An 18,236-nucleotide genomic window follows, 5' to 3' on the forward strand; every position below is an offset into this window, starting at 1 on the left:
CACCTGCAACTATAAACACACCATACTATTTCTTTTTAAATGGAATTTCACATATTAGTTCTCAGATTCCTGTGTTTATAGCCTATAGGCATAAAAAAATTTCACATCATATCAAAATTAGCAACTTATTAAGACGAAGAAAGAAAATGCAAATAGAATTAAAGGACCTTGGATTATTCGATAATCTTATTGATGGAGGAGTAAAGCATATGAACTCATTGGCAGAAGATTTACATTTCTTACTGCTTTGATACACGATCCTGACATCTATGAAGATGTCCTAGATGGGGTTCCCTAGAAATGGCCTATGAAATGGAAAGTTGCATGTAACTTTTTTACCGTGGAGAGCTCTCAGGAGTTCTACTTGTAAGGAAATGAGGATGGCAGGACTGGGAAAAGCCGACCAGAATGTGGCCCCAGCAGATCCTATATTCCAGCAGCTGAGGGATGGCTGCACTGACCCCATGAGGGAATCTGGGCAAAACCACACAGCACCCTCTATAAAAGATAACATAAAACTCATGGTATGCCACCACTATAATGGGGCCCAAAGGCAAGCTGGTTTATAGGTCTGAGCAATTCAAAGAGTATTTAAGATTAATTCCTGAACAAGAAAATTTGAAATGCTCTAAGTCTTAGTTATATATGGAAGAAAATGATAGAGGTCTTCCCAAATGGGACAGCAATCTCAGAATTTGACATGACATTACAAATGATGAGTTGTGAAACTGAAATTGTTCTACGTTACCAATATAAAAAGAATCCAATTCCAATCAAACCCACTAGGGGAAAGGATGGATTATATTTCCGTTCTTTCTCTAGAAAAATTGATTACAAAGTTGTCAGATGAAGAGGCAAAGAGTATGCTGCTGAAAACAGAACAATATTGCTATTTTTCTGCATTTGGTGATATTTTTGGTTTTTGTGGACCAATAAAATTGCAAGCTTCAGTCTCATAAAGCCAGCATCACACTTAGACCCAGAAGAATAAATACACTGTCATCACCCGCCCACACCACTCAGGTATCCCTCTGGAGCTCCCCAACAGCTGAATCCAACAGACGCCAGAGGCTACTGTAGGATAGCCCCTGGGGCAGGGAGCAGGATGGAGAAGGGTAGCACGTATTGAAGACACCAGCCACAGCTAAGTATTATGGAACCAGGTTATGGTAGCCTTGACTGTCAAACTGAGCTTGCATTTTATTCATAGAAAGATGAAATCTGAAAGACATAAACATAAACTCATATGGAAGGAGCGTTTAATCTGGGGTTGTAAAACATGCCTGCCACTCACCACTCACCAGCAGCCCACTAAGATAAAGTCCTGAACCCACATACAGGCGGGAGGACGTGTGTGCTCCTTGTCTCCTCTCTGAGGCCTGGGGAGAGTGGGCTCCCAAGCTAGCCGTAGGGGAGGAGCCAGTGGAGAACACCATGAAGGCGAGATGCAGAGCACCGTCACCTTGGACATGACCCCTAATCAGAGGATGTGGTTACTCCTTTCACTATTTAGCAGTTCTTATATCCTGAATGTCCAGTGTATACCCCTCCCTCCTCCAAGCTGTAAGCGAGGCCCTCTCTTCTTGTCTCTGCCTCACCTGGTCAGCTCCCAGCTGCAGCTCTGTGCAGCCAGTGCCAGATGCACACACAGAGTCAGATGGGCCACCACCCTTGGAGGGTAGGAGCCCAAGTTTGAGGTGGAAATGTCAGAACCCAATTCCTCTGTTGGCTCCTTTGTAACCTTCCTGGGTAACTGAAGTCCTGGCATCTTTCCCTAGATCTTTCCCTGTTTTGCTGAGATCCCAGGAGATTCCATAATGACCCTCTCCTTTCCTGGTCCCACACCAAGTGCTCTCCTTGACGGATCCTTCCCATGCTTTGTCCTCCACCCAGAAACAAGGACTCCTGAATCTGCTATCTCAAGCCAGCTGGCCTTCCCAAGGTCTTTTTTTTTCTTTTAATTTTTATTTGATATCGGAGCATAGTTGATTAACAAAGTTGTGTTATTTTCAGGTACACAGCAAAATGTATTTATTGTTTGCCCCAGACAACCTCTCCCCTCTCCCACCATTAGGCAGTGAAATTCGTTGGCACTCAGGAAGCATTAGATAAATAAATGAACGCTTTTGCCTTGGTTTCCCTTTCTAGCTGTATCATTTACTATTCTGCCCTACTTCCCCTCCCCCCTCAGGCTAGTCAAACTCAAGTGCTTACCGTTATCACTCATCTCCTCCCAAATTCTCCCCTCATCTCCTCCCAAATTCTCTCCTCATCTGCTCTTGCACATACGGTTCTCCACGGGGCGTCTTCCTATTTCACTTACTGGTTTACACGTCTTATCTCCTCTACCAGACAGAGAATGCCTCCAGGACTCAGCTACGTATGAGTCATTTCTTCTCCCCAGCAGCTACTGACCTACAGTGGGCATTTATGAATGGATTAATAGACGTATCTGCCCTTCAAAGCATGAAGGTCTTTCTTCTTGTTATGGGTTAAGTATATATTTAAATTACACACATGTGATTCATGATTACATTCCTACGGTAAAACACTCAAACAATATAGATAAAACTAAACTCCCCTTTGCTTACCTCCAATCCCAGTTCCCTCCCCATTTATATATCTATGCAACGAAGGTGTAATATAATTTTGTGGGATTTTTTTTTTTACAATAGAGGTATATTATATAAATTATTTTGCAGCCTGCTTCTTTCACATTACAGTAAGTCAAAAGTATCTTCTTGTCTTTCTATACACAAATGGATTCTCGCTGATCCTGTCTTGGAGGAGAAAGTTATGTCAGACCTAGAGAAAGGGCCTTCTGGGAGAACAGACCAGAGAATGGCACTAATCCCAGGGGGAGCAGAGACCCGATTTCCTCTCTCAGGCCCCATGAAATACCTCATTGCAAGAAGTGATGGGAAACAGCCCCTGCCTGGGTTCCTGAGAGCAAGTCATGGCCCCCTCCTAGAAAAAGGAGACTAGGAAAGAGGTGGGCTCCAGGCATTCTGTTACAGAGCATGAGACAGCCTGGGATGCTTGCTGGCTGCCCCTGCAGGAGATGGCTGTGAGGCCTTGCATATTACTGGGGTGGGAAAATGGGGCAGGATTTTGGCCAGAGAGGAGGTTCTTGTCACCGAGGGTACAGGAAATCTGTTTAGCATTTGGGGAGCTTCGTGAAAAATGAGCTGGAGCATGGGAGCCAACTCTCTGCTTTGACTTTCTAAGATTTATGCCATTGAGCTATTGAGAATACTTCTACTTCCCCCATTTTCTTCTCCTTATCCCAAGAGCCTCTCGGATGCTTTTACTCTGTACGCCCTGCCCCCAACACCTAGGTTTTGCTGAAGTAGCATGGTACTTTTCTTTCTAGATCTCATTAGAATATCCTTTGCAGTATTTCACCTCTATTTTAAGAATTCTTATTCAGCATTACACATTTCCAGTCTATCACTATCCATTTATACTGTATATATGTGTATAAATCTATGCACATGTATACATGTATACAAATATGTGTGTGTATATATATAGGTAAGCATGTATATATACATGTGTGTATATGTATATATAAGGAAACATGATTTATTGCTCACCCGTTTCCTCTCTTCTCTAACCCATTTGATTTTAGTCAGAGTCTTTTTTTTTTTTTGTGGTACGCAGGCCTCTCACTGTTGTGGCCTCTCCCGTTGCAGAGCACAGGCTCCGGACGCGCAGGCTCAGCGGCCATGGCTCACGGGCCCAGCCGCTCCGTGGCATGTGGGATCTTCCCGGACCGGGGCGTGAACCCACGTCCCCTGCATCGGCAGGCGGACTCTCAACCACTGCACCACCAGGGAAGCCCGGTCTTTTTGAAACGATTTTCTTCAGAGAATGCTATGATTGTTGGATCCTTGCATATCTGTAAAAACAAACAAAACAAAACAAAAAATATATATATATATATATCTCAACTTCTGTGGGTGAATAATGTCTTCAAAGTTCATCCACGTTGTAGCATGTGTCAGGATTGCCTTCCTTTTCAAAGTTAAATAATAGTCCATTTGTATGTATATACCACATTTTGTTTGTCTATTCCTCTGTTGATGGACACTAGGGTTGTTTTCACCTGTTGGCTATTGTGAATAATGCCATCACCCAGCTTTAACAATGATCAACTCAGAGGCAATCCTGTTTCATCTGTAACCCCACTGCTTTCCCCTTCCATATTATTTTGAAGCAAATCTGAATGGGGTATTTTACAAATTATATTTTCTATTTGGTTGAAGATCATTCCCAGGGAGAATCAAAGTCTGGAAACCAACAATATTTCACCCCAAATAAGTTAAATCTGTTTGGCATAAAGATGAAGTGCAGATGAGGTGGGAAAGCTGCCACAGAAATGGTAGATGAGGAAGGAGAAGTAGGTCAGAGAGTGGCTAAGGCTGATCATATGTACTTGAGCTGCTCTCCCTACTGTCACCTCCTTCCCTCTCAAACCTCTACTCTCCACATCCCAGAAGCAGGAAAGACTCCAAAGCTCACAGACCGCTGCAACCATCCTGGCTTTGGGGACCTCAAAAAAGGCTCTATAAATCTCTGTCCACTTGTCTACGGCCAGGGCATTTTGCTTTGGCAATGCTAGGGCTCAAGTCAAGCTATGCCTTGAGCTCACTGACACTGCCTTGGGAGCCAAGGTCTATTCCTGGAGAAGAGATTAGTGGAAATTCCTCCGGAAGAAATTGGCTGCCTGTGAATGCCAAGAGATGTCACTAGATAAACTACCCAGAAACAAGAGTTCGTATGTTCATTATCACTTTAAAATTATGCTGAGCACCTAAGTATGGTACAATTTAAGTAAATTAACTTGGCCTCTGTTGAGCCATCCTCCAGAGCACAAGGAGGCTCTCTTCTGGAACTCATCTTGGAGCTATGTTGTCCCTTGCCTTTGTTGCCTTGAGAAATGAAAACTTGTGCTAAGGGAACATGGCAGTAGCTGTTGTGGAAGGGCCCGAATTTATCTTCCAAGTGGCCTTGGAGAAAAACACAGTCATTCTCACCCTCCCTTAAAGGTCCCTTTACTGATGGTGCCAAGTTTTCTCTTCCTAACCCCATCAGTATCATAAATATCCCCTTAATATTCCGCAGGGACAGCTCAAACCCGGGATACATTCAAAGGAAATCATTGCAAGCAGAAAATCTTTTGGTCTCTTCCCCCAGGTCAGTAGCCCTGTCCTCTCCTCTCTTTTCTACTCTGCTGGTCTGAGATTTCTCTCCATCCTCAAGAGGAGCATCAGTGAGTGTGTGTTAGCCCAGAGTTTGACATGAACATTGTCCAACAGGAGCTGAAGCATCTGGGGCCTGTTTGTACCTCAGTCAGTAGGCGTGTGTCTTGAGCTGGTAACATGAAGTTGCTCTTGGGTGTCAGAGAGGCAGCATTACGTACTGCAGACTCGGAACATGCATCTACCACGTCTACTCCATTGGGCTTTACCCCATCTTTCTACCATCTCTCTGATAAACATGGACCTATCACTTCTCTTCCCTCAGCCTCTGTTTTTTGATAAAATCAGGGGATTGAACTGGATGGTCCCCAAGTCCCCTTCTAGCTCTGAGTCTGTGACTAAACTCACAAACCCTGGAAATTAGAAGCACCTCTTTGGCTCCAGGCCCTAACTCCAGAGGCCACCTGGGCCAAAGATCGAGCTGGGAGGGAAGTGGGAGCTCCAGGTGGGGTTTCCCAAGGTGGACTCTTGGAGGTGCCTTGGCATGTATGAAAAAGAGACTGGAGAACACGGAGCAGCAAACGAGCCGATCCAGCCTGGGGTGGGCTGGGGGGGCTACTTGGGTTAGAAAGGCTCATTCCTGACAGCGTTCCTGGAACACCACTGCATCTAGGTGGCTGTGGATCTGAGGCCCAAAGCTGGACTTGGGGCCAAAACAGCAAAGAATCCCTTGTCTTCCTGCACTAAGGCAGCTGCAGAGATCAACCAGGATCTAGGATCAAAAAAGGACTCCAAGATTTAGAACCCAAGGAGGAGCCCGATGGGAGCTGCAATAAGGAATGTCCAGGAGAGGACAATGGAGGCTCCTCACATATTCCAAAGAGGGCTTCGCAAGCTTTAACACACATTGGAATCCCCTTTAGGGCTTGTTGAAACACAGAGTGCTGGTCCCACATCCTAGATTCTGATTCTGTAGGTCTGGGGTGGGGACAGGGAATTTGCATGTCTAACAAGTTCCCAGGGGATGCCAATGCTGCAGGTCTGGGGGCCACTCCTTGAGAATGACTTTATTAAAGAGACAGAGAGGAGACGTCATAGGTGAGTGGCGAAGAGCTCAGCTAGCAGCTCTGCCCTTTACGTGTGCAAGCGACATAGCCTCTCCAAACCTGCTTCTTCATCTGTAGTTTGGGACTGATAATAAGTGAGGAGTGGAGAGGAGATACACCTGAATAACTCGGAAAAGTTTCTGGCACAAAGTGAATGCTCCGAAACTGTTAGCTCTCTGTGTCTCTCAGCATGGTGACTGATGAATGCAAAGCCTCCAGCATGTGGAAAGTGGTCAGTAGTGGTTGTTTTATACATATTATTAGGCTTGTGCTCAGGCACAAGTAAAAGAAACCAACTAGAGTGGCTTGAATAATTATTTTAGCTTTCCAGACTCTGTGGTAGAGATGGCAAGAAAAAGGAGGGGATCTCTCCCTCCTGTCAGAGGAGTCCAGCGGTGAGCAGTCCAGGGCAGGAGTGGCACTGCTTCAGGGACCTCTCAGAACCCAGGTTCCTACCACCTCCCTGCCTGACTTGTTTTTGTCCTCATGGTTGCAGAATGGCTGCTGTACCTCCAGTCCTCATTCCAGGCAGGAAGTGGGGCTACGTGAAGGACACCAAGGCAGACACTTTCTCCTTGTGATGTTTGCCTTTATATTCTCAAAGGGAAGTCCTCCCAGGGACTTCTGCCAACATCTCACTGGCCTCATCTCATCCGGCTAGGGATGACCACCTCACGTGGCCATGCTTAGCTGCCGAGGAGGCTGGGAAGTTAAGTATTTTAGCTTTTCTGACTCTATGGTAGAGATGGCAAGAAGAAAAGAGGTTGAAGTGGGTGTTGAGAGAGCCACTCAAGGTATTTGCAATTTGATTGTTCAAAGCTATGAAAACTATGGCTAGTTCAGTGAGCCATGGGAGTATGAAGCCCACAATTCATCCTATGCCCTTAATTGACTCTGCGTGTGTGTGTGTGTGTGTGTGTGTGTGTGTGAGAGAGAGAGAGAGAGAGAGAGAGAGAGAGAGAGAGATTTTGCTATTTCTTTTAGAAAACTTATGTCGCGGGCTTCCCTGGTGGCACAGTGGTTGAGAGTCCACCTGCCGATGCAGGGGACGTGGGTTCGTGCCCTGGTCCGGGAAGATCCCACATGCCGCGGAGCGGCTGGGCCCGTGAGCCATGGCCGCTGAGCCTGCGCGTCCGGAGCCTGTGCTCCACAACGGGAGAGGCCACAACAGTGAGAGGCCCGTGTACCGCAAAAAAAAAAAAAAAGAAAGAAAGAAAACTTATGTCGCTCTGTCTTGTAGGATAATTTGTGAGCAGGCCTCCTGTTCCTCATCCCTTCTCCATCTCACATCCACCCCTGCAGGCCAGGAGCTTCCCCAGGTTCATGCTTTCCTAGACTACTCACTAGACCAGACACCATCTCAGCATTGGAGACAAACCGTGCACAAGGCACATCTCCAGCCCAGCCGCCATGAAGCTTAAAGCCTAGCAGGAAACACATTAAAAATTAAAATGAAAAAGCATTAACATTATTTTTTAAAGTCCCTAAATAATAGGGACTTGCTCGTGAAATTAAATTGAGTGTGGTTTGTTTGATCAAAAAAGGGAGTCAAATTTGCCATCAGACTTCCTCCAAAAAGCTTTTTTAAGGAATCCCTCATTCTGAATGCCTGGCACCTAGTAGGCCCTCAAAAAACATTTGTTGACTGTTGAACGCCCCTCCCTCTTTGAGTACCTATTTGATCTCCCTTCCTAGAGTGAATAAGCTCTTCTGGGTCAGAGCTCTGTGTCTAGTTCAGCACTGGCACACAACAGGAACTAAGGGAATATTTGTGGAATGGAATGGAATCAAGTTTATGTCAAATGAAGACTGCCAAATTAGCAACTGGGCCCAAATCCACTTTGGGTGTATATTCTCTGGGTCACTATTGTATTATTAATGAATTCTTTTAAACCTCATGAACTTTTTCTGTGGGTGAAGCCACAGCCTTATCCTGGCACCAGACATACACAGCTTGTCCCCGTGAGGTCATTGCAGGGAGAGATCAACTCCAAGAGCCTCAGCAGGTTTAAACATCCCCGAGTGGGTGTGGCGTGTTGCGCTGCCTGGCTGCCTTTCAAGCCACCCTTTTCTCCCCTCTTGTTCGCAGAAACAATGGCTATGAATGGGACTCTTCTCTCCACTGAAAGAAGGAAGGAAGAGTCTACAGATAGATGGACCAAATGTCTTTTTTTTTTAACCTTTTTGTTTCTGAAGTTCTCTCTGACCTGAGAAGTGTAAGGCACACGCACTCCTCCTAATCACTGCTGATCAGAGGAGCAGCTACATTTGGGAGAAGGTCCCCCGGGAGCCCTTCCTTCCCTTCTTAGACCTTCGGGTCAAATCTAGTGAACAAAGTATCCTGCCACAATAATGAGAATGATGTCAGTTTTATCCCAATTCAAAGAAAAGAAAAAAATACTAGAATTTTATCAATCGCAAATTTTTCTTCCATACCTTTTTCTTAAGCTTTTAATATCTGGTTTTTGTTTTTGTTTTGACCACTGGTAAGATGCAGCAAATGGAGTGTTTCCTGAAGCTCCACAGACATCACTGTGGGCCTTTGCTACCTAGACTGATCGGAACAGCACTGCTCCCGGACATGCTGAGAATCCACATGCTGCCTGGAAGGCAGGGAGGAGAGGTGAGCTTGACCAGGTGCTTCATTGTCTCCAAATATTCCTATCAATATATTCTGATCCACTCACAGAAAGGACACTCAGGTATGAAAAGAACCATTTCCACGTGACTAAAAATTTTTCTTCAGGGTGACAATGGGGCAAGCATGCAGCCTGGAATCTGATGGTCCTAGATTCTAATCTCAGCTCTTCTACTCACTAGTTGTATAACTTTAGGCAAGTTACTTAACCTCTCTGAGCCTCAGTTTCTCCATCTGTAAAATGGAGAGAGGACTACTTACCTAGGATTTTTGGTAGGATTGACCAAGATATTATAATATACAAAGAGTGGCTGATAGTACCCCGACCCAAGAGAAATGGCCCTTATTATTACTCTGATTCATATATTGGTTGCTGGGTGGCAATCTTTTCGCGGTGGTGGTCGCGGTGGGGAGTGGGGGATGAACTGGCCACAGGTGTGTACAGTCAGAAGCCCTGGACTCAGCTGTCCTTTCAAGCCTTTCAAGTTATGGGGCTCTGCATTGCTGTACCTATTATATCTTCAGTAATTCTTTACCTATCCCTCAGCCCCAGCCCCACTCCCTCCAGCTCACTTAGAAAAAGCAGAAACCTGTGGTTTTCCAGCTGGCATTTTGTTCAGACACTGGTTTCTAAAGGTCCTTCCTGCCACTTGGAAGGACCAAAGAACACAGAGAATGAGAACACTGGCTCCCTGGGAGGGAGACACAGGGCTTCACGGATTCGCGGACACAGCATGTAATCACCTTTCCTCTGTGTCTCCCAGGATGAGCGGAGCCGCCCAACACTGTTGCTTATTTTTCTTGTTGTTGTTAGCATTTCTTTTTTTAACACCTTTATTGGAGTATAATTGCTTTACAAATGGTGTGTTAGTTTCTGCTGAATAAGCAAAGTAAATCAGCTATAAGTGAATGCCTCAGAGCCTGCTGTGCATGCCCAGAATGCCCTGGTGCCAGAGACAGTCTTCACGTGGCCAGAGGGCAAGTTCCAGCAAAACCGTTGTGCCCACCTGACACATGGGCCTGGCCCAGTGTCCACCTTGCTCTGTTCTGTGGGGCCTCTGGGAGGCCCTCGGTCCTGCTGGAGGTACAGTCTGGGCAGCTTTATTCAAGGATGAGAGAGAGACAGAGACAGCAAGAGCTGATCAGAGAGAGGCCAAGAGAGACTGAGGATGAAAGAGACAAAGACTGAAAGGGAGGCACAGAGAGAGACAGAGGGACAAGGAGATAGGAGAGGCAGAGAGAGACAGGGACAGAGAGGCACAGAGAGAGAGGCAGGGAGAGAGACAGAGAGGCACAGAGAGACAGGGAGAAACAGACACACACAGAGACACCTAGACATATGCAGAGGGGCGGAGAGAGACAGAACTGTAGAGAGGCAGCTACAGACACAGAAAAAGAGACCTTCAGAGGGAGAGGGAGAGAAACTCCGTTTTGAGGGAGATGAGGCTGGAGAGAGAAGCCAGACTTGGGGGTAAGCAGGACCAGCGGGGCTCCCTGGGGAGATGTGTGCACTTTGCACCCAGGAGTCCTCGTACTGAAGTGGTTTCTTAGTTCTCAGCAGCCAGCTGAGTGTCATGTCATGTTCAGAGGATACGCTTCAGAAGCGGCCTGGGCAGACGTACAGGAACAGCTGGCCTTTGGCTGCGGTTTACAGCTGCCAGCCCTTCACTCCACGGGCTGGTGGCCACAGGCAAGGCCTAGGAGCTCAGGGTAGGCTCTCCCCACGGCTCCCCCCGGGACCATGACATAGACCTGCAGCCCCAGGCAGCCAGGGCTGACTGAGCTGAGGGAGAGGAGTGGCCTCCTGCACAGCTGGGCATCCATCATTCAGGAGCCTGCGGGGCCAATGGGGCTGTAGCCTGCAGCAGCCGGCCGGGCCTGGGAGCCCTGGCTCTGGGTGCGGGCCTCTGCTGTCATCTCAGGAATGGGGGAAGCAGCCAGTCCACTTCCTAAGCAAACCCCTCCCCCTCGGGCATGCATGTGTCCCGGTAGATTTAAACATTTTCCAGTCTGCTGGGGGAATGGCATCTCTTAAGCAGAGAGGACTTAGTAATTGAAGTCAGCTGTTGCAGAATTTCCCCATTTCCCAACACAAGTGGGGCAACGTGCTTCACCTAGGAAATCCTGGCTGCTTTCAGCATGGAACCTCCTGGAGGCCCCAAAGGCAGGGACCCTGGGCAGGGGAATCACTCTCAAACATCTGAAATGCTAAGAGATCATTTTGGGGCCCCTGTTCCCAGAGCCTCTCCCTCGCTCCTTCCAAGTTCTCACTCCCCGACCTGTCCTGTGTTCCCTAACCCCTGCCTGTTCCCCTTGTGCTCTGAGGACCACGGAGGCTTCTCTTCCTCTACCCTTGCTCTCCTGGCCTCACAGGCTCTTTGGGAGCTTGTCTTTGTCCCTGGGACCCTACTTCGGGTGACTGGCTCTCTTGTGGGCCAGACCCAAACGTGGATAGGGGCATGAGGCATTGTCCCGAGGCTCCAGGAGATGTACTACCATCTCCCTGTTAGAAAGGAAGGTGATACCCTTTGACCCGGGGTCCTCAAAGTAGAAGTTGCAATACAAACAAACTTATCAGAGAAATCAAAGCCCATCTATGGATTATGAAACTGGGCCCAGGTAAACGTACAAGATGATTGCATTCCTGTGCCTGTTCTTAGGGCATTTGAAGCAGCCAGTGTCGTCAGTTTACCAAGCAGGAGGCCTGTATGGGACCTCGGTGTAGTGTTATAGCTGGGTCAGATGCACCTTGGGGACCTGGGGACCAGCCAGAGAGCTGGCACAGCACGTGGCTCTGTCAGCAGGCCAGCTCAGAGCCCTCATCAATACTAGCAGTCTTACTTTCTGTTTCCATTGTACTTTAGTTGGTAAAGTACTTTCCTGTTCATTATCATATTGCATTCTCCCCCACAATCCTTAGGAGGTAGGCAATCCCCTTTTTGCTCCACAGGTAAAGAAAGTGGGGATTGGATAGGTGCATAGCTGCCTCAAATGAATAGTGCCCAAGCCATGACCCAGCCTGGATCGTCAGGATTCAAAAAGCAGGGGTGCTCTCCGTTCTGGCCGCTTTCATGGTGAGACACTGTCCAGCCCCTGCCAGCATCCTATCTCCTGTCCTTTATTTTTCTCTGCAGAGGAAAAGCCAAAGTGGCAGGAGAGGTCTTGCCTTTCATTCCCCAGGGTGTTAGACAGTCCTAGACCCATGCAGAAAACTTCCAGCCTGAAGGCTCCTTTTGCAGCTGTCTGACTCGCAGTCCTCCCCGCCCCCCCTCCAAACATTCAGGCACCCTGCCCTGCACGTGGGCCAGAAAAAAGGCACAAATCCTTGGCCACAGAATGAGCACAGGCCACTGGCTCCAGGGTGACACAAGGGGACTGGGGGATGAAGGAGATATGTTGTACCTTGTTGCTGGTTACTGCTGAACTGTAAGAAAGCTACTGCTCTGAGGTGTGTAGCTCAGATCCACCCCTTTGCTGAAATCTCATTAATACTGGTAAGTGTTTCCAGCTGATTCTCTGGGAGTTTCTGATGATAATTTTCTCTCCTTTCCAAGAATTCTACTTCTTATCTCTGTATCTTCATTGTTGATTTCAATGAGATTATGTCTAATGCTTTACAGTTAAATATTATGTTTGCTACAGTCATGAGTAGCATGGGTTGCATTTGATTGTGTTGAGGAAGTATTTTTCTATTCCTAGTTTCAAAAAAATGTTTTTAACAAGTCAGTGTTAAATTTCTCACAAAGATTTAGCAGCTGCAAAATGCCTTGAGCCAAAGGGCTGGATCAAGAAGAATGTCTGTTGGAGCACGTTGTGGTTGGCAGTGCAACCGTGGAGGTCTGACAGCCTTTGCCAAGAAGACCTGGAGAGACATGGCTCTGCTACTTGTCACCTGAGAGACTTGGGAGGTCACTTAACCTCTCTGGGTCTTAATCACCTCATCTGTAAAAGGGGATAAATAATGGCCTCCACCTGCTCGTTTTATGAGGCTGAAGCAAGATGGTATGTGTGAAGCACTGAGATGGCCTGTCTCCAAGATGCGCCTAATAATCTCTGCCTCCTGATGCTGATACTGTATGTAATCTCCTCCTTTAGAGCATTAGAAGTGGTCTGTGTGACCAGCAGAATACCGCAGATGTAATGGTGTGTCACTTCTAAGGCAGGGTCGTGAAAGGGCATTCAGGTTCCCTACTTGGTCATGCTCCTTCTGGGTCACTTATTCCTGAGGGAAGATCACATGTTGTGAGCAGCGCTATGGAGAGGCCCACAAGGTAAGGAACTGAGACCTGCTGCCAACAACCATGTGCGTAAGCCGCTTTAGGACTAGATCCTCCAGCCCCAGGCAAGCCTTCAGAGACAGCAGCTCCAGCTGACATGTTCACTGCAACCTCAGACCCTGAGCCAGGACCATGCAGCCAAGTCACTCCTTGATTATTGACCCTTGGAAATTAATAAATGACATAATAAATGTTCTTTGTTTTAAGCTGCTGAGCTTGGGGGTATTTTGCTACACAGCAATAGAGAACTAATACAAGTTACTAGCCTATAGTCAGTGCTCAGTCAAGGTTATCAATTTCATCAGAATTAGTATTAATGAGCATTCGAGTTACTACAAAATAATCCAGTTGACCCTAACATTGAAAACCAATGTAAAAGTTTAGCAAAAACCTCCATTCTTCAAAAGATCTTTCTTGTTATTCAGGCCTTAAATTCTAGCCACGTCAGGATTTCTATTAAGCACACCTGGCCTCAATTACACAAAAAGTTACATGAAAATGGAAAAGAGTTGCACGAAAATCAGTTCATATTTTAGGGAAAAGAATTTTGCTGAGAAAGTCGCTTTGTTGGTTTCCTCACATGTGAATTGAAGAGGTTGGAATAGATCTGTCCTGTCCAAAATGGTAGCTACTGGCCTTGTGTGGCTATTTACACTTATATTTAAATTAATTAAATTTAAATAAAGTTACATATCAGTTTCCCAGTTGTACTAGCCACATTTCATGTGCTCAGTAGTCACATGGGGCTAGTAGCCACAGTATTGGCACAGAGGATGTTTTCATCATCACAGAAAGTGCTATTGGACAGCTCTGGTCTAGATGTCTAGTGAGGGTGGGTATGTGGCTTGCGTGGAGCACCGGCACAATTCCTAGGCCATACTAGGTTCTCTTTCTTTCCTTCTGCCTCTTCACAACTCTGAGGCAGGTGCAGCTAGGCCTTTGTCTTGAGGTAGCAACTCACCTTGGGAAGAACTTTCGCACCCTCACTTGCTCACCGTCATTTCAGATTTCTATGTTACTATTACAGTTGTCTTATCAAATTGGGTCCCGTATCTCCAATACCAGTTCTACAATTCCAACTTGATGTCTAGTTGGCACCTCAAAAATGCACAAAACCAAAGTCACTCATTATCAGCTCCAGTCAGCCTGTCCTCTGGACATCCATGTTTCATCCACGGGACCTCCACCCTCCCTTGGAGGACTTCTCTTTGATTCTCTCCCCTTGCCACGTTAGGTCTCTACCGACCACTTAACCCAGATCAAGTTCTTTTAATTCACCTTTCAAACTACTTTTTGTTCCTGTTTCCTCCTCTCCTCTCCTGCCAACACCCTATTTTGGGCCCCCATCATCATTGCTGCATGACTAGCCTTCCAAGTGTCTTGCTTTGTTAAAGACCCAGCGGAAAATCAGGAATGCAGCTTGGAAAGAAATGCAGACTGGTCATGTGGGGCCAGAAATAGGGAGTCTGCAAAGAAGTCAGACACAGGAGAATGACTTGGGGGAACAGTGAGTGGGCCACCATGATGGTCATTTCTAATGACAAGCTATCTGAGTAGTTGCCAGGGGAAAAGTGAGCCCCTGAGAATTTCTAAAACACAGAGAGGTGAGGCCATGCACATGTGTATCAGTGACCCTCTCATCCCTCTCTACTGTTCAACTGCTCCCCTCTCACCCTTTAGCAATCAAATCCTACTCTTTTATCACTGACTCATTCATTCATCCATTCAGGTAACACTTCCTGAACCTCTAACCTGGCTAGGGCTCTGAGTTGGACTTTGCTGTTCAGGACCCAGAGAAAAATAAGAGGTGTATTCTGCCCTCTGGGAGCTCACAATCCATTTGAGAAAAGTAGGTGGGTAGTTGGAGGGCCAAGGGATCCCAGAGAAGAAGTTCTCATTTTCTCCTGCCTATATCTTGCCCCCTCAAAAGGGACTCCGTGAACTTAGCAAGGACTTAAGAGAATAGAGTCTAGAGGCTGACGTGCAGCTGAGCAGTGCACAACCTGCGCAACTGCTCATGGAGGCCCTGGTGCTGATCTAGGTAAAGTATATACCATAAGCTGCCTGGAGGAGCAGAATCAAAGGGGTGGGTGGGAAGTCAGGAACCAGTGCTTAAGGGGGATGAGGTCCAAGTGACTTTTGCCAGCCTATAATCAGGAAACCAGCCCAGGAGTGTGGAGACAAGAATAGCAACAGGACAAAGAATGGCACATTACATGGACAATGGGCAAAGTTTTGGCTGGGAGTATTGAGGGCTATTTCTCAGGAGGTTTGACTTCCTGGTGCAGAGACATATGAGTGAGGGGGTAAAAGAGAATTTTTTGTTTGTTTTGTGGAGGGGTGTCATTTTTTCTCTTTCTTTTCTTCTTACCTACAAATCTGTATGGCAACGAAGGAGAGAACCAGAACTAACAGTGGAAGTTACAGGGGTCGAATTGCAGCAGAACAAAAAGAGGAGACTGCTAATACAGCCCAGAGTTCACTCACAATGGGAGGGGCCATCTGGGGCTGGTGAGCTCTAAGTCATTTAAAATGCTCAGACAGAGAAAGGCTGGGTGGCCTCTGTCGGGGATGGTGTGTGTAGGGGGTCGTGGGGTGGGTGGGGAGTGATTTCTGCTGACTAGGGACTCTGAGGTGCTTCCAACTCTTACAGTGTATGAAGTGTCGAGTGCCGTGTTTGCCAAGTGCACCGGGATAGCCAGGGATCTGTTTAACAGTCTGAGGACAGGCCTCGACTCAGTAGGGACTTAGAGCATGTGCGTGGATACTTCTCAGTCGTTGGCATATTTGAGCAAAGATTTTCTTCTGCCCTTTCTCAGATCTCCGGCCTCACAGGACAGAAAAGGAGCCAGGGGTCCAGTGGGAGAGTTGGGTGGCTGAGAGTCATCGCCATGCTGGCACCTGGCCCAGGGCATCAGGCTGGAAGTGTTTCCATGTCCCAGGTGGAAGATGGGGGGCCATGAAGCGGGGGGCAGGCAGGGAGGGTAAGGCTGGAGAGGATTATATAGAGAAGCTGTTTGGCCATATCCCTGTCAGAGCCACAAGCCCATAAAACACATTTGTGTGGATAAGAAAAAGGCACTCCCTGCTGCAGGAAGACAGCAACCCACAGTCTTTTGACTTGACAAGAGGAGGAGTTCTGGATTTTAGCTCCCACTTACTCTCTCTTGTGCAGTGGTTAACATGAACCACCATACTCAGTGGCCCTCATGCCTATCCCCTGCCTTCTCCAAGCTGTGTCTCCCGGGTGCTGTGAGCTCAGGACTGGGATGTAGAAGAGAACTGGATCAATCAATGAGAATGAGTGGAAACTCAAGGAACAGTTCCATGTAAGAAATCAGCCATCTGGAACACAAAGCCACACAAAGCCAACGTCTAATATGAGGACTGATGTCAGCTCTTCTAGGCCTTTCCCAGAGCTGCAGAGCACAGGGGAGGCTGAGGACAGAGGGAGACCTTGCGGGAACAAGTCCCCAGACTCCTTCTTCCCTCACCGGTTCATTAAATGCACTTATTCCTTTACTTGCACTTAAATACTTATGTGTTAAATAGTTTTTGATTTATGTATATGTTTAATCTATGCCTTCAATATATGTCCCTAATTTCATTCTCTGTCTTGAATTCCAAGTTCCTAGAAAGTACACTGCCTTACATGATTAATATTGCTCAGTAAAATGCTGGGCACATTGCTACCTGGTGCTATGCGATGATAACAATGATAATAAGTTCAAATCCCACATTCCAGACTTCCTATCATCTGACCCTCCCCCAACCTACTCCCCTCCCCACACCCCACTGTTTGGTTTTAGCATCTGGTACAACAGCCAAACTGGCTTACGTTCCTTGGGCATCCTATTTCCACGACTCATCTCAAGCTAGTTCCTTCATTTGCCTACCCTTATCCCCCTTCTCCTATCCCTGACTGTCCAAATGCAACCCATCTCTGGAAGATCTACTCTAATACTATTCCTTATGATGTACTATTCCTTATGCAGGAGTGATCTCGCATCTTCGCTCTCCCATGATACTTCACGTCAACTTTTTATGGATCTAACTACATACTACCTTGTATCATTGCTCTCTGAACAAATGACTGCTTCCCCTGATAATCTGGGACTCCTCGAGGGCAGAGGCTGTGTCTTACCCATCGTGACCTCCACAGGGCTAACTCCAGGTCTGGCCACCTGGTTTTTATCTCTGTGACCTGGACAAGTCCTGTCCCTACTCTGAGTCTTGATTTGCTCATCAGTAAGCAAATGGGAGGAGATGATCTCTAAGGAGTGTGGTAGCTCCGAGGCCCCCAAAAGGCTCGTTGAATGACTAGAAGGTTGTGAAGAGGGCATTCCCCACCAGAAGAGGGAGAGCTTTGGAGACTTATTTACGGAGGCCTAAAAATTCCTGGATTGCCAAGAAGCTGGAAAGTCAAACTGGTTAGTCGTATGCACCAGACTTCTCTCTTCCCGTGAATGGGAATGACATTAAGTGACTCAGAGAATAGTTGGCACAGAGACGCAATCTCTGTTCTTCGAAGTTGGTGCTAGGGCTTCTCCTGCAGCTCCCATCCGTCCCCTCAAGAAGCATAGGCAAGGTCCATGATACTCCCCCCGTGGCAGCTGGGGGTGCTGCCCTCACGGAAATCCAGCCACTCCCGTGGTGGCGATCAGGCTGCGCATGTGGTGTCCTGGCCCCTTATCAAAGGAGCTGCCTACGTCAGCCCCGGAGACCCTGAACCAATACCTATTCCTGGCAATAATTATCAAGCCTTTTGTAAGAGCCTGAGTACGCGAGCAGATCTTTTAAAAACAGGCTGATATTGCCTCCCCAGGTTCCTGGTGGTGACTCAGGGCAGCGTACAGTAGCTGTGATTCACGGAGTGTGTGGGCACCGAAGGCCTGTGGGTGTCCTGGCAGCCGTTCAGCTCTCCCTACTAGAACCCATAGGGTCACAGCCAAGGAGACGAGGTATGCACACCCCACAGCCTCTGTCTTCCAGAATGCCACTGTCACCACCA

This window comes from Aethalodelphis obliquidens, unplaced genomic scaffold, assembly GCF_003676395.1.
Source record: "Aethalodelphis obliquidens isolate GAN/ISIS:26980383/991018 unplaced genomic scaffold, ASM367639v1 scaffold1, whole genome shotgun sequence".
NCBI classification, from domain to species: Eukaryota; Metazoa; Chordata; class Mammalia; order Artiodactyla; family Delphinidae; genus Aethalodelphis; species Aethalodelphis obliquidens.